General features: G+C 25.1%; 2 protein-coding genes across 3 annotated transcripts in view; one reads left to right on the forward strand and one right to left on the reverse strand.

Annotated features, from left to right (window-relative positions):
• The window catches only part of LOC119670089 (hormone receptor 4), a 135,492-nt gene that overhangs the window by 40,383 nt on the left and 75,202 nt on the right, over window positions 1-19,907 (forward strand). Inside the window, exon 2 of the mRNA XM_038080208.1 lies at window positions 3,550-3,607. The gene's annotated coding sequence lies outside the window, so the exon portion shown is untranslated. The remainder of the gene's footprint in view (window positions 1-3,549; window positions 3,608-19,907) is intronic.
• LOC119670090 (putative GPI-anchor transamidase) overlaps window positions 1-19,907 on the reverse strand; it is a 145,099-nt gene that overhangs the window by 31,726 nt on the left and 93,466 nt on the right. Inside the window, exon 7 of one of the 2 annotated variants that reach the window (XM_038080209.1) lies at window positions 11,272-11,452. The exons of the other annotated variant lie outside the window; for it this stretch is intronic. The gene's annotated coding sequence lies outside the window, so the exon portion shown is untranslated. Of the gene's footprint in view, window positions 1-11,271; window positions 11,453-19,907 lie in introns of those variants that run through there. 2 annotated transcript variants of the gene reach the window in all.

The following is a 19,907-nucleotide window of genomic DNA, read 5'->3' on the forward strand; positions in this document are numbered from 1 at the left end:
AAATTTAAATTTTTTGCAATAAATTAAATACTATAAAAGCAATATTAATTTCAATGTCAAAGTTATAGCAATTAATATAACGGTTTATGTGAATGCAGAGGGAGAGGAAGACGAAGAGGGAGATTAATATGTGAAGACCGCTGTGAATTGCAAATAGTTTAGTTAGTCTTTAAATATTTCATGTAAAAATGAAATGGAATTTATAATAAAAACATACTTATTATATTATTATATATAATCTTTTATTATATAATATACGATATTTTATTATATTATATATATAATATTTTCTTATATAATATTTAATGTTTTATTATATTATATATAATATTTAATTATATTATATAAATATTTTATTATATTGTGTATAATATTTTATTATATTATGTTTAATATTTTATTGTATTATGTACACTATTTTATTACATGATATATAATACTATTTTACATATTATATTCTATATCATATTACATATATACATTATTATATATCTTTCATACATTCTGGCACTAGAAGTTCAAAAAATTACACTACTGGAAATAGAATTATTGCACTATTGGATTCAAATCGAACTAATCCGGATAATCGCCTTAGAAATCAGATTATGATGAGTCGTTGTGATTAGATGTGTTCTGGAAAAATCACGCCATCACGGATTTGGTTCTAATAATCCAATAATAACCGGGTTTGATTAGGGTTTGTATTAAAATCGGATAAATTTTTCGTTATCTAGTACAAATCAGGTTTTTTAGTCTGACCAAATTTTGACTAAAATTTTATCTGTCGATAAAATAATACGAACCGTATCTGACGTATAAAATGAATTCACTAGTTCAGAAAATTGTTTCGTATGAAGAAATAAAAAAAAAGTATTTTCTAATACTACTCTGGTTACAATGTATACGACTCTAATTCCGTATGCGGAATAAGGTTGTGATCTGGAAATAGTACAAAATTTCTTATTGTCTCTGAACCTTATAGGTTCTTAAGAAGATTTTATGTTTAAGTTTAAAGTATATCGTAACTTTAATTTTAATATTAATGCAATTAAATAGAAAACTGCTAAGCTAATAGAAACGCAGGAAATTCTTTTATTGATCCAAAACCTTTGTATGGAGTACGTAACGACTTTAAAATTATCTATGACTCAATAATTACTATAAATTTAACAGACTAATAAACTAAATGGAACAAGGGAAGACAGACGCAGCTACAAAGACATGTTAAGGTTTAAACAATCTGACAATTCAGTAAAATGACATTAAAACCTACAGACAAAAAGATGATTGTTGATGTTTCTCATTATAAATATATAATTCTTTTCACAATTAAAAACAAAAATAAAAACTATTCTTTAAGCTTGTATAATTAACTGTGTTATATACACATTTATTAATGAAATACTTACGCTCAGAAATATAATTTGGTTTATTTAACTAAATTTTAAATATATCTCAGGTCAAGCTAGTCTTACTCGACGCATTATCTTGGTTGAACAATATTACATGTTGGTTTCTATATCTGCTTTACCATTGGAGCTTAAATTTTTCTAACAAAATGATCAGTCAATTTAAATAGAGCATATTTTGTTGTTATAGCATATTTTTTATGAGAGTATGTTCTTATTGTAACGCACAAGGGATAAAAATGCAGCAATGTAAATGTAAAAGTTATGCACAACCACGGTTGCCACTTATGGTACTTTAGTACCAAAATTGGTACTTTTTTTTCCGTTTGGTACTCTGGTACTCATGTTCAAAAAGTGGTACATTTTCGACGACCCAACTTTATTGTGGATATTGTATTGTTTTATACTTTTTGTACATTTTATATAAATTGTATTTTCTTATAAAAAGACAATAGAAAAATTTTGGACCTTTTTTTACAGAAATGGTACCTTTTTAAACCAATTTTGGTACAGAAAAAAATTTCCAAGTGGCAACCGTGTGCACAACAATAAAAATAGTTGCAACAACAACGATGTTGTTTTGTTCGCTATAAAAATGTGTAGGTAAAAAATGTTTGTAAATGGATAATATGAAATAGGGAACCCTTTGAAGTAAATCAATATTAACTCAAAAATATTATAATATTATATTTTATTTATTGATTTGAAACATTACGGTTTGTGAGAAGAGTATATCCATGAAAAAATTAAAGCACTTAGTAATAAGAAGCTATTTGAAGATCTATATTGATAAATAATTTTAAGGTTGAGAATTTTTTCTTCGTAAAGAAATAATATATTTTTTAATGATTATCATAAATTATTAATTTCTATCCGTCAGCAGCTATATTATTCATATATTACATGTATATTTCTTCTGTAAACAACTGTGGCTCAAATGTATGATTTATTATTAATATATCTAATATATTTTGTATACATTTTATATTTCTTTTTAGAAATTATTTTTATTTATTTATTTTTTTTAATTTTTATTTCTTTTTCAATGATCATAAAGTTTTATAAAATATTGCAACCTTTTGATAATGAAAATTTATCTGCGAGAACAAGTTCTGTCTGCTGGCTTGTGTAATAGTTTACCGTTATTCATTAATTTATTCCAAATTCCATTCTCTATTAATAGTCTCCACTTTGCTTAATAGACGAACACTTACCTTTTCACTGCACATTTGTTGTTATATGCCGTTCTGACCGTTCCAAGTAAAACTCTCACGTTTTTGCATTTTCATCCAACGAGTATCGAACGACAACATCACTTAATGTGATCATTAATAAATGTAAATGATCATTAATGAATCTAAATGCGCTACGATGTTCTGTTCATGTTATCTGTCGGTATGTGAGATGAATACGTACGATGTGGGTTAGTATTGTTCGTTTGTGTGTGTGTGTGTTGATTTGTTGTGATTTTTACTTCGTTGTTGTTAAGTCTGAAAATACGTTAGAAGTTCACTTATTTGGCTGGTCACTTCATCCTTGGACTTGTCATTTATACTAAAAAACAAAAAAAGCACAACAAACGTCGTCATTAGTGCGCAGAGAGCAGTGCTTGCACGAACGACAGCAACTACCGCTATTCCGTTTCCACTTGTTTCATTTCTACGAGTGATTCTTCGACTTCTGTACGAACGGTGGTTTTGGTATGCGCAACCTTCAACATTTGTGATTTTCTTCAACGTTTTTGTTGTTTTTATCTTCTATTATTGCATATTAAAATTCTTTATTGCGTCGCGTTTCTTGACTTTAATTAATTTAGAATAAATTATATTGGAAATGTTGCTTATGCGCGCAGTGGTTGCAGAGCATGCGCAACTTTTCTACTGTAGCTTTGAGAAGTTCGCAGAGAACGTTTACATTCGGGTTTCGTTTTCATTGCTAAGCGCTCTGAAAGTGAATTGCCGTCGCTTAGAAGAAAACTAAAAGTGCATAGAAGAGTTAATTTGTTTGACTTGTTCGGGTTGTGAAAGTGAAATTTTTTTTATTTTTATTCAAAATGTTAGTAAAAATTATTTAAAAATTTTTTATTCAATTTGTATATTTAAATACTCAATATTTATTAAATTTTTTTTTAAATTTCCAGGCCTTTTGGGTAATGACGCGAGCATTTTTTTTGCAGCGTTGGATTTCCTTTTTATAAAGTAAGTAAAAAAACTAATTTTGCAATATTTAATTATATATAATATTATATACTTTAATTTATTAGTTATTATTAAAAAAAATTTATTCTAATCAATTAATATTATATATATATCAATTAATGAATCAATTATATTACATATTTTTATATTAAATATATATATACCTCTTTTAAAATAATTATTTTGTATAAGTTCTTTATATTTTTAAATCAAATATCTTATATATCAGAAATATTTACATGCTGTGAAAAAAGTTTCTACAATATTATCTCTGACATATATTTAAAACGTACGTTTCTAAAGTGACTTAAGTACATATTCTAAGTTCTCATGCTAACCTATCTTCTATTTCTTACCTATAGACCCGTCCTATAAACCTCTTTGTTTCGCTAACGGAAAATTAAAATTTTTTGAATTTGATAGTTTGATTTCGCTGCATAATAACAGCCGCCCAACCGCTCTCCAAGGAGCGAAATGGGCAATACCACCAGAGTGAACGCTTATTCAAGCCGGCAATATTTAATTATTATTTAGTTATTACTTATTTAAACAGTGTTCACATTGAACATGTTTAAATATATCCGATATTGTTTAACATTTTTCTAATTAAAATGTTAACTAATACTAATCAGCTTACAGCGGTGCTGTTAACTGGCACTTTTTTGTCTGTTGGTTTTCGTGTTGTTAGCTATTTTTTGCTTATTTTACTATATATGAATACATTAATGAATTAGTTGGAGCACTGAAAGTTTGCGTTAATAGTTTGTTTGTTGCAGTCAAAAGCAGAAGTCGCTGTGAGGCTGAAATATATTCAAATCTTCCCCGATGTCTAATGTTAGTTGATTAAAAATGTTCACTTTACAATTGATATGAATTTAACTTATGACCATCATAATTCAGAGTTTTTGTGTACAACAGAATGCAATGTATATACCTTGAAAGGGATATTGCAATAATCATTATTGTAGATAATGACATCTAAAATATTTGAAATCTAAAAAGTTCATTTGCTTTACATTTCTTATTAAAAATTGTATCTTACGAAAAGTTGTATCGTAAATTTAAAAGTAAACTATTTAGTGCTATGTTATGCAGTAAGTCATGGTCTCCTCAAAAGTCAAATTAGTAGGAATCTTCCTCAAATTAACAGTGCTTTTTTTTGGAAATATTTTCTACTACTTCGAATATTAGAAGAAGAAAAAATAAATTGGTAATTATAGAATATATTACTACTATTATCATGGACTGAATAGATCTCTGTAGACCGATAAATTAGCTGTACCTATATATAATTTTTCAACTGCTTTTGCACTATCTGTTTTTTTCAAAGCCAATATCTTAGAAATGGAGTAACAACATATATATCGTCTAAATTTTAGTGTTGAATAATATTACTACCATTGTTATGGACCGTTTCCTCTCTATAGATCTCAAAATTAGCTATTACTGTATAAAATTACTTTAGTACCAACTTTTTTTTTTTGTAAAAAAAACACCTAACAATTGAATAACATTTTATATTCTAACTTCAGTAAAAAAGATGGAATATTGAATTAAAAAGAAATTCTAGCTAAGGAAGACGTTACGTGCTCTCAAGCTGACTATCTGTCTTAGATCAAAAATCTATATAAATACTGTTATAATTTTGCATATATTTTCTTACTTTTAATAATTTTTACATATAAAATTAAAGATTCCAAAACATGTAAAAACTTCACACAATATTTTTCTCTGGTTTTCCAATCAATAGCTATTTATAATTATTTTTTACGTAATAAATTAATAGCTTTTTATTTTTAAAAACATTTATGATTAGTTTACATAAATCATATTCACGTAAACCTTAACTATGACTAATACTCACAGTAAATCTATTATTAGTCTAATAATGTTGTCATCAATGAAAGAACATTGCAATAAAAACTGGGAGAATATAATTGACTAGATTAAAATTACTTGATAAATACGATTTAAAGCATAAAAGATACAATATTAAATATTGAAAATAATTTTAAGAGCTAATCGTTTTTCATCTTATTATTTGAAAATAATACTCAATAAAACAGTATCACCTATTAAAGCATTCAAATTACAGTGATTGGTCTCCAAGTCAATAAAATAGCAGTAATAGTGACAGAGTTTAATAGACTTGAGATATAATATTCATATCCAGATTATGAGATAAACATTAATATGCTTATATTTTCCTATACAAATTATAATTATATTGGGAAGAAAATCACTTATTCAAATATAAGGAGGGTCTTACTAAAATAAATTTGCTCCTTCGGTTATATTTCATATTACAGTATTGTTGGTACTATTGTGATTATTGTGATTTTCTCATCAACAACTGATTTTGGAATGTATCATCTGTGGTTTTTATGAATTTATTTAAAAATACTGTGATGAAATTTTATTATAATTAAGTCTTTCAAAAAAATGGTTATTTAGTCCGTATACTACATATGAATATAATAGAGAGTTGAGCACACTATTCCGACGACGGTCGATTTGACAGTATATAAGGATTCCACTTCCTCACAACTTCACATATACATATCTTGATTATATATTTACTAAAGAAATTAAATCATATATTTTAACTATTAAACCTGAGATTGTTCTCATTGTCATTTCTTGTGCTGTGGTTATATTAATACATATAATATTATAATGTACAGTATTATAACGTATAATATTATAATATAAATAATATTATGTAAAATATTACAATATAAAATATTAAAATATTACTATACATAATATTATAATATATAATATTATAATGTATAATTTATAATATTATAATAAATAATATTTAAATACATACCAACAACTTCCTACCTTGAAAAATCACTCATACGCCCCTTTGAAAATCAATTTAAACAAAATTAAAATTAAATGTACAAACAAATAATTGGGAAGGAAGGACTTTGTCTATAGGTTAATTTAATGAGTATTTTGTTTTTTTTACTTGTAATTCATACAATCTTCATTCATTCATACAATCTCAAGACACAGAACTATGAATCTGCGAAGTCTCTACTCAATATAAGTCAATATAAATAAAGCGAAAAAGACTAGATATAACCAATCGGCTGATAAATATGTAGTTTAACTAAACTCAAACTCGAGTTTATTTATCAACTCCTTTTTTCAAGAATCTCCTTCAAGATTAAATAAAAGTCTTTCAAGCATTTCTCTAACATTTCGTTACCTCTCTTGCAGAATTATTAATCTTTGACTTTAAAATATGCCTCATGCAAAGTCTCTTTCTCTGAAACATATATTTAAGTTCTACAGGCAGGTAATAATCATTGTGGACCAAATCTGATGAATGCGGTGGGTGCTGCAGCAATTCGTGCGATTTGTCTTTGGTGGCCAATGACGTACGACACGGCGCATTGTCTGGATGAAAGAGAACATTTTTGTTCTTGTGTATGTGGCTGTTGTTTTGAGATTTCCTCATTCTGATGCACTATGATGATCTAGCCTTTTCGAGGGTAGTAGATGAATAAAACTTCACGTGCATCACAAAACACGAAATCCAGCTGTAACCTTGCCAGTTGTCTGTTGCGTTTTCAACCGCTTTAAGTTTCAATCTCTGGTTTCTGTTCTCTCAGGTGTCTACCAATTTGACCCTGCAGTGAAGTGTTGGATCCAAGTTTCATTCATTATTATATACCCATGCAAGAAGTGCTGCCACGGCATTTTTTTCTATCCAAAAGCAATAACTGATCAAGACACAAAATTGTTTGGAATCTATTTTTCTGATATTATAAAAAATAGCGTTACTAGCTGCAACTAAATGAGAAATCATTCAACTGTAATGAAATTTTGACAAGTATCATTTAAAAGTGTCCACTTTTTAAGATTTACATGGATTTTTCATTAGTGACGCTGCCAGTGTGCCATCCTACGGACTTATCAGTCAATGTCTTAAGCATTTGCAAGCCATTTTAGAGTTTATTAAAAGATTGTTTTAATATTTTCTTAAATATCAATTATTTTTTTATTAGTGTTTAATTTTTTTTAATTTTTTTTTTTATTTTTAATTTTTTTTTTTTTTTGAAACGCAACAAATTTACCAGTTAAATTTTATGCAATTTATTAATTTAATAATGATTGTAATCAAAATAATAATTAGTCAAAAAAAAACATAAATTATTAACAATTAAAGTTAAATTTTTAAATACTCAATTATATATTTTTAGTGTTATTTTTTTTTTCTTTTATTTAATATCAGCCAAATTAAGACAATGGGTAAAATATCTAATTGTAATGCTACTCCATTTGTTAGTTAAAAGTAAAAGTTTTCTATTAGAAAAATGTTACAATTTTATTATCAATTTATATGCTAAATAGTACGTGCATTTTGTATCAATAAACTTGGCTTAAATAATAAAATTAAATAAAATTAACTACATTTTCACTATAAGAAACACAAAAAAAACTATCAAATTACGCCAATTTCAAGTAAACTTCATATCAAATTTCTAATGAAAATTCCAACAACGAACTAATTTGCAGTAGAAAAATAAAAAAAGAAAAAAATAATAAATGAAAAACAAATAAATAAAATAAAAAAATAAATAAGGCAGAAAGCACATCAAATAAAATTATAAAATATTCCCGACCTACGAATCTACAAAAAGCTAATAAAATTACAAAAATAAAAAGAAATATTTGATTATATTAAAAATGATACATGCAATCACACAATAAAAAGCAAAAAAAATAAAAATAAAAATAAAAATAAAATAAAAAAAACAATAATGCATTCAAATGCATAATGCAAAATGCGAAACAAAATTATACTTTTGTTTTCAATGATAACGTAATATTATGAAAACACACATATGAGCTGTAAATAGAAGAGCAACAGTGACAGCCAGCAGTGTACGTGCATATGAGCTTACACACTCTCTGAGCCACTACTTGCGTCTTAGTCCAGGACTGGCTGCCAGTATGAGTATGCATAACAGAACAATTCACATTGTACACGAAAAAAAAGAGAGAACAAATTCAATGCAATGCGTGAGAGAGCAAAATGCAACTAACGTAGCAGCAACAACATACGTAAGTGCAAAGCTTATGCGTAAATAGGTGTATGGACGAACGACGTCAGTGCAAAAACGTAAGACGAAGGCGACGAGTACAATGACCAGTGTATGAGTTTGACCCAGAAAAATGGCTTAAGTGTAATTAAAAACAAACCACAAAAAACAAACAAAAATATGTGAAAAAGAAAAAAATGCATTAAGAGAAAAAAAAAAAAAAAGAAATACAACAAAACTGCAATATGAAATGCAATACAAAGGAAAGTGCATAAGTGCGAAGTTGTGATATGTAAGCTAACGGCATATTTGAGTGATGTTTATGGTGGATTTTGGAAATGCAAGGATTAAGCATGTGTTATGTATTATTTATTTTTTTTTTTTATGAAAATAAGTATATATAAAAAAATTATTTTATTTTGTAATAAAAATGCTAGTCAGCATTTAATTAGAACTTAATTAATGCACTACACTTATGTGCAATTTTTCTATTAAGTTTTGATAAGATATTAACAGAAATTTTATATCGCATTAGGGTGTGTGTGTGTGTGTTTACGTTAATTGCTGCACCAGTACATATATGTATACATATATACATATAGTGTATGCACTTTTATGTTTTATCAACTTGACATTTTCATTTCTCTCTCTTTATATATATATAGGTATATATATACCGACATTTTTCAATGACTTTCAAGGATTTGTGAACGAAAGTTGTTGAACCTTTTGCCTTACAATTAGAATAGCAACACAAAATGTTACGAAATTATTTATAGGGTTGCCAATTCAAAATAAGTTTAAAAAATATGTAAAATTGTTATTTCGTGTTAGAAATATATTTATTTTGTGTTAGAAAATTATTTTTAATTTTAGTAAAAAAATATTCAATATTTTAATATAATATTGACTCAATAAAATGAATAATTCATAGAATTTATTTTATCGGACACACTTTATATGTTATCATAATAAAAAGCAAATACAGTCAAACTTTCATAACTCGAACTTCTATAAGTCGAATTTTCTATAACTCGAATTAAATGGAGTGCAACAGGGGATCAAAAAGCAAATTACATACAATTATAATAAATTCTTTATCTCGAAATATCGAGTTTTCGAACATTTTCTTTACCAATAGGTACTTGGAGTAATGGAAGCTTGACTGTAATTCTATTATTTTGAGTATTCGCAATACAAAAAAACATATTTTGTGTTGATGAAATTTGATGTAGAGTTCAAATAAATAAAACTTAAGAAACATAATAAACAAATAATATGTAGTAATCCGATTTATAAAATATAATCAAATTACCAACAACTATACTTTTCTAGGCCAGTATACCTATACAAAAATAGTTATACAATTTTTGGAATGGTATTAGATCATATAAACTTTATTTCTTCTTCTCTCCTTTTGCCATATTCTTATGTGGGATCGACCATTCTTGTCCTGAGACGACAGAATCTGCTGTGCTGTGTTGTATTATTTTTTCATTTATGTTTTTTAAAACCTAGCTCATCAAGGTTACTAACGGTTATCGCCTTTTTCTTGTTGTTTGTATGTCTCATACATTATTGTATGAGACATACAACAATTCTTAACATATGTTATCACAAAAAAAGAAACATATATCTATAACATACTGTCTCTTCTCACAGTATAACTTTCATCTTGTCCAATTATATGGATATAGTTAATCGGTTTTTTTGTAGTTTTCCAGGGATCAGGACAACTTTTCTTTTCTAGCAATCCTAGTTTTGTTTGTTTGTACGTGATCTGATTTTTTTATTGCGTTTTTTTTTATATTTACTGTATAATAGTTGGAAAGTACAGTGTTAGACTTTAACCCGCTAAAACCAATTACACGTATATTTCAATTATGTTTAGATTGGATAGCCATCAACTAACTAGAGCTTTGTCACCGTCATGACACCGTAACCATTTTCATGGTTAAACACCCATGCCCTGCAAGCATATCATAGTTTCAGCAAAAAACAAATTTTGGTTTAAATTTGGTCACAGTGACGATACTTTGTGTGGCCCATCACTTTAGTCAAAACAGTGTTGCTTAGTGCAAACATCATAGAATATTTATAGAATTTTTTTATAGAATATTTTTTTTTCATAAATAAATAGAATTTAGGTAATAATGAAAAACACTAAGATTTTATATAAATATTTTTATTATTGTTATTTATCGAATATTCATTATATTTTTAATTATAATTAAAACTAAAATAATTATAATTGTTTATAATTTATTTTAATTTTAATTTTATTCGTTTTCTTTTGTTTCTTTTTTATTTTTTTTTTATTTATTTATTTTGTTTTTTTAATATTTACTTTTAACATTTATTTATTTACTTTCATTTATTATTTATTTATTTTTTTTATTAATTTTTGTTGTTTATTTATTTTTTTTCTTTATTTATTTTTTGTTTTATGGATTTAGCGTATTCAGTTCTAGTTTGTATATACTTTACACTGAATAACACAATATAACTAAAATTTAACAGTATTAAGTTTAATTAATTAATTTTTTTTTTGATTATTTTAAAATCATCGAAAATGTTAAAAATTGTATATAAAACTTATATTGTGTCAACTCTGTGGTTATTTTCACTCATACCAGGACCAAAGCAATATCCTTTAAGTACTTTCCTCGCCTCACCGTATCTTTAACGTATTTTCTGATACACTCTACATTCAAGGATTCGGGTCTTTTTAGCCCATATGACCTTCCAAAGTTGATTGACTCTGTGTTTGCTGGCTGCCTGCACGCTGCAAAATATAATTGCAGTTTTGATAAAAGTACAATATTTGCACCAAACACAAAAAAAAAAAAAACAGTATAATGTAGAATTCAAATAAAATGGTAACACTAAAATTATCAGCAACAGAAGCTGCAAGATGCAAGCTCAAGCCCAACAACAACAAATCCAATGCACATAAAAGCACAGAATTTGAGTAGAACACAGAATTGAGAGTAAAAACTGAATTTGCACCTGTATTTGTAGAAGTAAAAAACACATTTTAAAACAAAAACAAAAAATAGCAAGAAATAAGCATATTGATGGAAGCAGTTAAAAGGTAGTAGTAGTATTAATACTACTAAAATATATTTTGTACTGCTGTAGCATAAATGATATACATGCAAAAAAAAAGTAGTCACAAACCAAATTAGTAGTAGCTGAATTATAGTAGTAGAAAAGCTTTTGTTTGTTGAGGAAACTGCATTTTGGTTTGATAAACTTTGAAGACTTCGTCAGTTGCAATTTCCGTTTGCATAAACGTATTCTATGTGAATTGCGTTAGAACGTGAATTTATTTAAAAAAAAAAAAACGGCTATTTACGTGTTACTGAATAGTTTAAAATAATATAAACAATATGCTAAATTTCGTTTGGAAGCATAAATATAACTAATATAAGTGCTAAGATAAACGTCAATGTAGAGGTGTGTTTAAAGATAAGCTTAATAGAAGAATAAAAAAATTAAGTATTATTGAAATAGTGTTTTGAATAAATGAGTTTGACTTTTTGAGTGACAATTGAAGAAGGTATAATTGAAAATATACAACTCAAATAAACTAAAATTTCAAATGATAGCTAAATAAGTCAAAATTGTTAATATATGAGTAAAAATAACTAATAGTTTAACTTTTAAAATTTTTTAAATGATAACTGAAGTAGGTGAAATTAAAAATATATGACTTGAAATAACTAATAGTTCAATTATTAAACTATAAAAACTATTACAGATCTTTAAATATATTTACTATTAACTGCCATTATCAATTAGTTAAACTTATTACTATAAAATTTTCGTTTTGAGATATTATTCAGTGCAAAATATATAATTAAAACGTACTGAAATTGTTTAAAAAAAAAAAAAATAAATAAAAATAGAAAAAAATAAAAAAAAATAAAGAATATTTGAAAAAAAATAAATAAAACTGTAACTTTTTAAACTGTTGTGTATTTAATAAATAATTATTGCCATTTTGCAAAATAAAAAATCAACTCTTAGAACATAAATATTCTAATCAAAACAGCTAGTCTTTTGCAAACAATTCGCATTTAAAAAAAAATAAAAACTATAATTAAATTACAGAATATTAAATTATAATTATATTAATAAAAACATTTATATAAAAGCTTAGTGCACTTAATGATTAATTAAATTAAATTAGATATCTCTGAATAGTTTATTAAACTCCTACGCATATATTATACACACACACATATATATGTATATACGTAAACTACTTTTTCTAAACCGTTACTGTCACTAACGCATAAATATTGACTTTAAGTCGCTCTCCCGATTATTTAAGACAAATTTTGCTCTTTACAAGCTGTGCTCGAAACAAAAAACCGATAAATACGATATTAACAAGAGAGCGACTCTGCATAATTTGACATAAACCAAACAAAAAGGCACGCTCAGTTCAAATGTTAACAGAAAAAAAAATAGTAAAGAGTTAAGGTAGTTAGTGCGAAAATATAAATTAAGCCAAAGTAGCTGCAGTCAGCAGCAGCGGCAACAGCAGCTAAAGCATACAAAAGTTAGCAAGCAAGCAAGCACGTTCAAAAAGCAAAATCAAAAAAATTAACCATAAGAAAAGCAGCTACAGCAACAACAACAACAAAACACACAGACACACTTTTGCATACATTTATGCAAGTAGTACATGCAAAGCAAAAAATACAAAACAAGAAAAAAATATAAAAAAGATTGCAAAGTTTACGAATCAGTTTTGCACATACGAAACATACAAAAAAGTAGTAGTCGCGCTCAGTGTGTTGCCAATAATGTAAACCGCAGCAGCAGCGCACGTATAACGGCTGCTTCTTCTTCTTCTACTACTACTGCTTTTACGTTTATAATAACAATTAACAAAAACAAAAAAAAACAAATTTAGTTATAACGGAAAAAATGTAAAATTTATGCCATAAACATTAAATTAGTAACAAAAATTTAATAATTATAAATAAATAAATGCATAAAATGTATATTTAAAAATAGTTAAAAGTTATTGAATAAAGTACACACACGACACAATAAAAAAAATAAAAGTTTTAACAACAAAATACAAAAAAAAAATTTTAAAATTTATAATTACAAATAAAACAATTTGTGACTTCAAAAAAAAAAATCGTTGCTTAATAATATACAAAAAAAAAATTGTTTGTGGATAAAGGATAAGGGATAAAGTTCTTTAGTGTATATTTCAAGGAAAATTTCCTTTTATACGCGAAGATCGTTGCTGCTGCCCACACACACCAAAACTAAAGGAGCTTCAAGTTAACACAAAAAAGTGTTTGATTGATAAATAGTATTTGTGCATGTGTGTGAGTGTGTCAAAAGCTCTAATTCCAAGTCAATTGTTGTTATGCGCATTCAAAGTTAAAGTGTATTTATGTGTTGGTGTTAGTGAATCTAATGCAATTGCTAAGTAGAATGTTGCTTAAATTTGTTGCGGTTGTTTATATGTATGCGTGCATAAGCAAATGATTGGTTTATAAATTTATTGAATAAAAAACAAAATAAAATATAAAAATAATATAAATATTTTTTTATCAAGTATTTATTACAAAATTATTTTTTGATTTACTTTTATATACTTAAATTTTTCAATTTATAATTAAAATGTTTAATGTATGTTGTTTATGTCTATATTAATTTTAATTATGCAGTGTTGACAAATTCTAAAAAACAAGTTAAAAAAACAACAATAGAATAATAGATATAATAAAATATAAATCATAACTTAATAATAAAATAAAATAAAATAAATTATTATTAATATATATATAATAAATACTATAAAAGATACTAAATAATTTATTAATATAATATAAATTATTATTAATCGCTATTTTTCGGTTTAAGGTACATAAATTAAGCTAATTAATATATAATTATTTAGTTTAATTATAAATAAAAGGCACATACCTTCTATTTTTTTTTTTTAATAAAATAAATTATAAATTATAAAATTTTTCAAGTAATAAGTTAATTAATTATTAATCAGATGGCTGATACGATCAATAATTTGCTTAATAAAAGAAAAGTAATAAAACAAAATAATATTATTAACTTTAGTTTTTGCTGCTGATAGTACATTAATTGAGTTCATTATTACTTAATTATTTAATATAATTAGGAATTGAATATACTCTATTTTTTTTTTTGTAATGAAAACATAATTTTTATTAATGCAAATAAATATTATCAGTTTTTTTGTTTAACTTAAACCAATAATTACTAATTTATTTCGTTCAATTTCTAAAAAAAATATATATTTACCATTTTTTATATTAATAATTTCTTCTTCATAAAGTAAATGAAATACTTTTTTGGCTTAATGTACATACATTTAACCAATTATTACTTATATTATTTAATTTAAGTAGAATTTAAATACGTACCATCTATTTTTTTAATAAATAAATAATTTTTAATAGTGTAAATAATATTATTTTAGTATATAGTTAGTTAATTAATGATCGGTATGCAGATCTGATTGATAATTGTATAAAAAAGACCAATAATAATAAAAAGTGATATTACTAACTTCAGTTTTTTTTTTTGGCTTAAAGTACTTCGTTTAATTATATACCAATATAATAGTCTCCAGTTTTTTTTAAATAAATTATATTTATATAAAAATTATATAAATTATGTATTATATATATATAATTATATATAAATTATTTTTATATATTTATATTTAAATCATATTATATAATCTCCAGTTTTTTTTTTAAATAAATAATTTTTTTTTAACATTTGCGGTTCTTGGATTATAAATTTAATTATTATTTACAAAAATACTCATGACTTCGATTTATTTTGAATTTTTTTGTAACTATTATTATAAATTTTTCATGATATGTAATTTTACTATTACAATATTAATTTATTATTGGTAAAATGTTAATAAAAAAATTGTTAAAATGTTCTAAGTGATATTTAAACTTAATTAATAACATATTCTATTCTAAAGAGAAAAAAAGAATTATATTATTTGAGTATAAACTTCCACACATAGACATTTTAATATAATTAAGATAAACTAAACAAAAATAGTTTTTCTTTTATTAAAAAATAAACAGAAATATTTTTTATAATATGCAAAAAGCTTTATTAATAATTAGTTATCCAATTTAAACGTTTATTTTGTGTACAAATATAATTAACTTTATATTATTAAGTATTACAAACTTCAAAACCGCAATTAACTTTAGCCCTAATAGTTTAGTTATTTATTTATTATTTTTTTTTGTTGTATGAATTGCATATAATGCACACTCAAATATAAATACACATATAAACACTTTTTATGCAACAACAATTGACTGGTCGTTTAATTATGCGCATATTAATTTATAATATATTACTTAAATTAATTATATAAAAAAATATTTGCAGTAATTTTTTTAACTTCATTTGACTCATAATAAAATCCAATGTGAATTATAATAAAAAAAAAGGAAAAATAATTTAATTGCTGACAAAATGAGGTACAAAATTTGTATTAAACGAAACTTTCATATTTTAAATAAATTATAAGCAGTTAGAAGCATTGAAATGTTAAATTAAAAATTTAATTAAAATTGAGAAAAGTGCATAAAATTAAAAAAAATAATTATTTTTTTGGCTTTTTATAAGCTAAGAAGAAAAAATTCACAATAGCCTCAAAGCTCAGGCAGCAAAGAAGCAGCAAAATTACGTCCACTAAAGTATCTAGAGAAACGCAAACTATGCCTGGCCCAGCAGTGTGGTCGGGTAAGTAAAAAATATAGATGTGATTTATATTAAACAATTTAATTATATTTTATATCATAATTAAGAATTATAGAATAAGAAAATATATGAAATTATTTACATTTTTAATAAATGTGATATATTATTTATATTTAGTATATATTATGTGTAGACCAATACACATATGTATATTATATATGTTGTTTATATTTTTAAAATATATGATATTTTTTTCATATTAAAATTATCTCATATATTAGAACTATATCGAATTAAAAAATATGGAAAATATTTATAGGAAAAAAAATTTGGATTTATATGCATATTGTTTTTATATTATTAAATAAGATATATCATTAATATTGAATTTATCTTATATGTACTTCTATAAGAAAATGCATATTTTGAGAGTATTCAAAACATATGACTTGAAAGTAATTCTGAGAATAAAATTTTTGGATATATACATTGTTGATATTTTAATTGATTTGCGAAAAATTAAAAATATATATTTTGACACAAGTCACTTCATTTCTAAACATTTATTCTTTCGAACTGGATATATACCACATATATCAGCGATAGGCCCATAGACTTATATTAGCAAATTATATATAAACAAATATAATTATATACATTAAGACCGAAAAGTTTTCGGAAATTCTCATTTAAAATTCGCGCGCTGTATATTTTTCGATATTTTAAGTTTATGTAGTTTGGCAGCACTGTCCTTAATTACTATGCCAAAAATGAGCGCGATCTGTCAGACAGTTCGTTTTCGGCAGCTGTTGAAACCAGTTCACCTCAGTAGTGCGTTGCGAAAAAAACAATGGAAAAAAATATTGAACAAAGAGTTTGCATCAAATTTTGTGTTTCGAACGAATTTCGTGTGCAGAATCGTTGCGAATGCTACAAAAGGCTTATGGGGAATCAGTTTTATCGAAAACTCAAGTTTATGAGTGGTACAAAGCCTTTCAGGACGGTCGTAAGACCGTCGAAGACATTTCGCAACGCACTACTGAGGTGAACTGGTTTCAACAGCTGCCGTAAACGAACTGTCTGACAGATCGCGCTCATTTTTGGCATAGTAATTAAGGACAGTGCTGCCAAACTACATAAACTTAAAATATCGAAAAATATACAGCGCGCGAATTTTAAATGAGAATTTCCGAAAACTTTTCAGTCTTAATGTATACGTATTACAAATTGAATAAATTGTATAAAAAAAATTTTTTAATTTATTTTCACCCGACGTTTTATTTTATTAAATCAACTAAATGCTTAGGGTCACCAGATAGTTGTTTCGGATGTTGCCAAATGTCCTTCATCAAAAGTCTTTAAAAAAATCTATTGATTTAATAGTTTGTGTATACTTTTTGGACTCTGTGTTAACAGATGAGTCTACAGTTCAAACCTAACAGTGGTCACTTCCTGATACTTGTACAACTGCAGTCCAAAAATGATAGATTTTTCCAATAAACACTCTAGTTGACCGATCAACTACTGTATGTTAATCCCACATAATTGACTGTTTTTATTCCTATTTAAGTTTATTCATTTTTCACGAGAAGTGATGGGGTTCCTTGAATTGTAATAATCTGAGCACAAAAGAGACTCAGTATCATATCGTCGATACTAAGATAAGATTGGTAACATCCATGAAAAGTACTCGTATAACATATATCTAAAAGTTTATGCATTCACGCTTTTAATATTTTGAATAAACGTATGGTTTTTTATACATGTATAATTCTTAATATATTTCAGTCTTTGTGCGTGTCGACCCAATTAACCTAATTAATTTTCTAGGAATATTTTTTCCTTAATGGGCTTGTTTAGTCTGAGCGCAAGACACTTAGTGTCATATTATGGTGGATACGAAGATACGTTCGGTATAACCTATGAATGGATGTAATGTTTTATATGCAAGTTAGGTTCATAATAAGTCTTTAAGTCTATAATAAGTCTTTAAGTCTATATGAAGTCTATAATAAGTCCTTAAGTCTATATCAAGATCTACTTTACTCCAATATCTAGTTTTCATTTAGAACAGAATTTAAACTTGCTTCAATGTAGAAATTAGTACCAAATATTACATATATTAACTGTTAATTTAATACTCGTATATAATAAATAAGTAATAATTATAAAATTATATATAAAATAATTAGTAATAAAACTATTGATTCAAATATAGATTAATAAATAATAGTCAAAAATTTGATTGCTTGAAATAGTAATAATTAATGTATTATATTGTATGTATAAAATATTAATTAATAGTAGTAAAAATATTTGAAATAATAATAATTAACTAATTTCAACAACTTTTTTAAAATAACCTGTTATATATATATATATGCGGAAATTAAAGAAATACGAGTATCAAATTTTTTTCTTTCTATTTTTTATCTTTTTTTTTTTTTGAAATTATGTCAAATTATTTCGAATTAATGTTGCGCTTAAAAATGTTAATTGACTAAATAAATAAAAAAAGAAAAAAAAAATAAAAAAAAATTAATTAGAAATTTATAAGCAAGCAAAGCTGTTCTTTGAAAGCTGAGCCAAACGTTTTTATTAAAAAAAAAAGAAAATAAACAAAAAAAAATAAAACAGATGGCAGATAATATGTTAGTGTAAAAATACAACCGAGTTCAATGAACCACCAAAATTACAATTTTAATAGATAATTCGTAGATATACTAACTCATTTAAATATATTAATATTTTATTTAAAAAAAGTGTTAAGTTCATTATATAAATAATAATTTTAATATTTTAATTTTAATTTTTGCTATTATAATGAATTAAATTATATGGAATAGAATTATTAAATCCAGAGTCATCCATTTTGTGGTTCTAAATTGGCTGCACTGTTTCAGTAACTCATACTTAACAGAGTTGTCATCCCATGTATCATATATTTAGTTTAAGATATGTGTCATTCAACAATCACTAAACATGTTAAAATTGTAAAAACTTATTACAAAAATAGTGATAATTATTCGGATCGAGTTTTCGTTTCGAGTCGTTAAGTTTCTTTTTCGCTTGATGAATATGTCAACCAACAAAACTGTCACACCCGGGATACTGAAAATTCCACAAGTAACTATATAAAACCATCACATCGTAGTATTTTTTTGTTCCTCTTCTTCTATGTTAAAAGTTAAGTTATTGCATATATTATTGATATAAATTGATATAAATAGATAATAATTTTAAGATTTATTAGAAAAAAATATATATTCTAAGGTATTGATAATATTAAACTATTCAATGACGAGTAAAATTTGAATCGTAATGATTCGTAATGCTTTAGAAAGAGTGATATAAAGCGTCTACTTTGTGCTTGTTAACAGCACTTTCTCATTATTTATTAAAAAAACTATAAATGATATAATAGATATTAGATAAAGTTTGAGAATTTAATATATACTAGCTTACGCATATGTGAAATATATTCT

Source organism: Teleopsis dalmanni, chromosome 1, assembly GCF_002237135.1.
Source record: "Teleopsis dalmanni isolate 2A chromosome 1, ASM223713v2, whole genome shotgun sequence".
Taxonomy (NCBI): domain Eukaryota; kingdom Metazoa; phylum Arthropoda; class Insecta; order Diptera; family Diopsidae; genus Teleopsis; species Teleopsis dalmanni.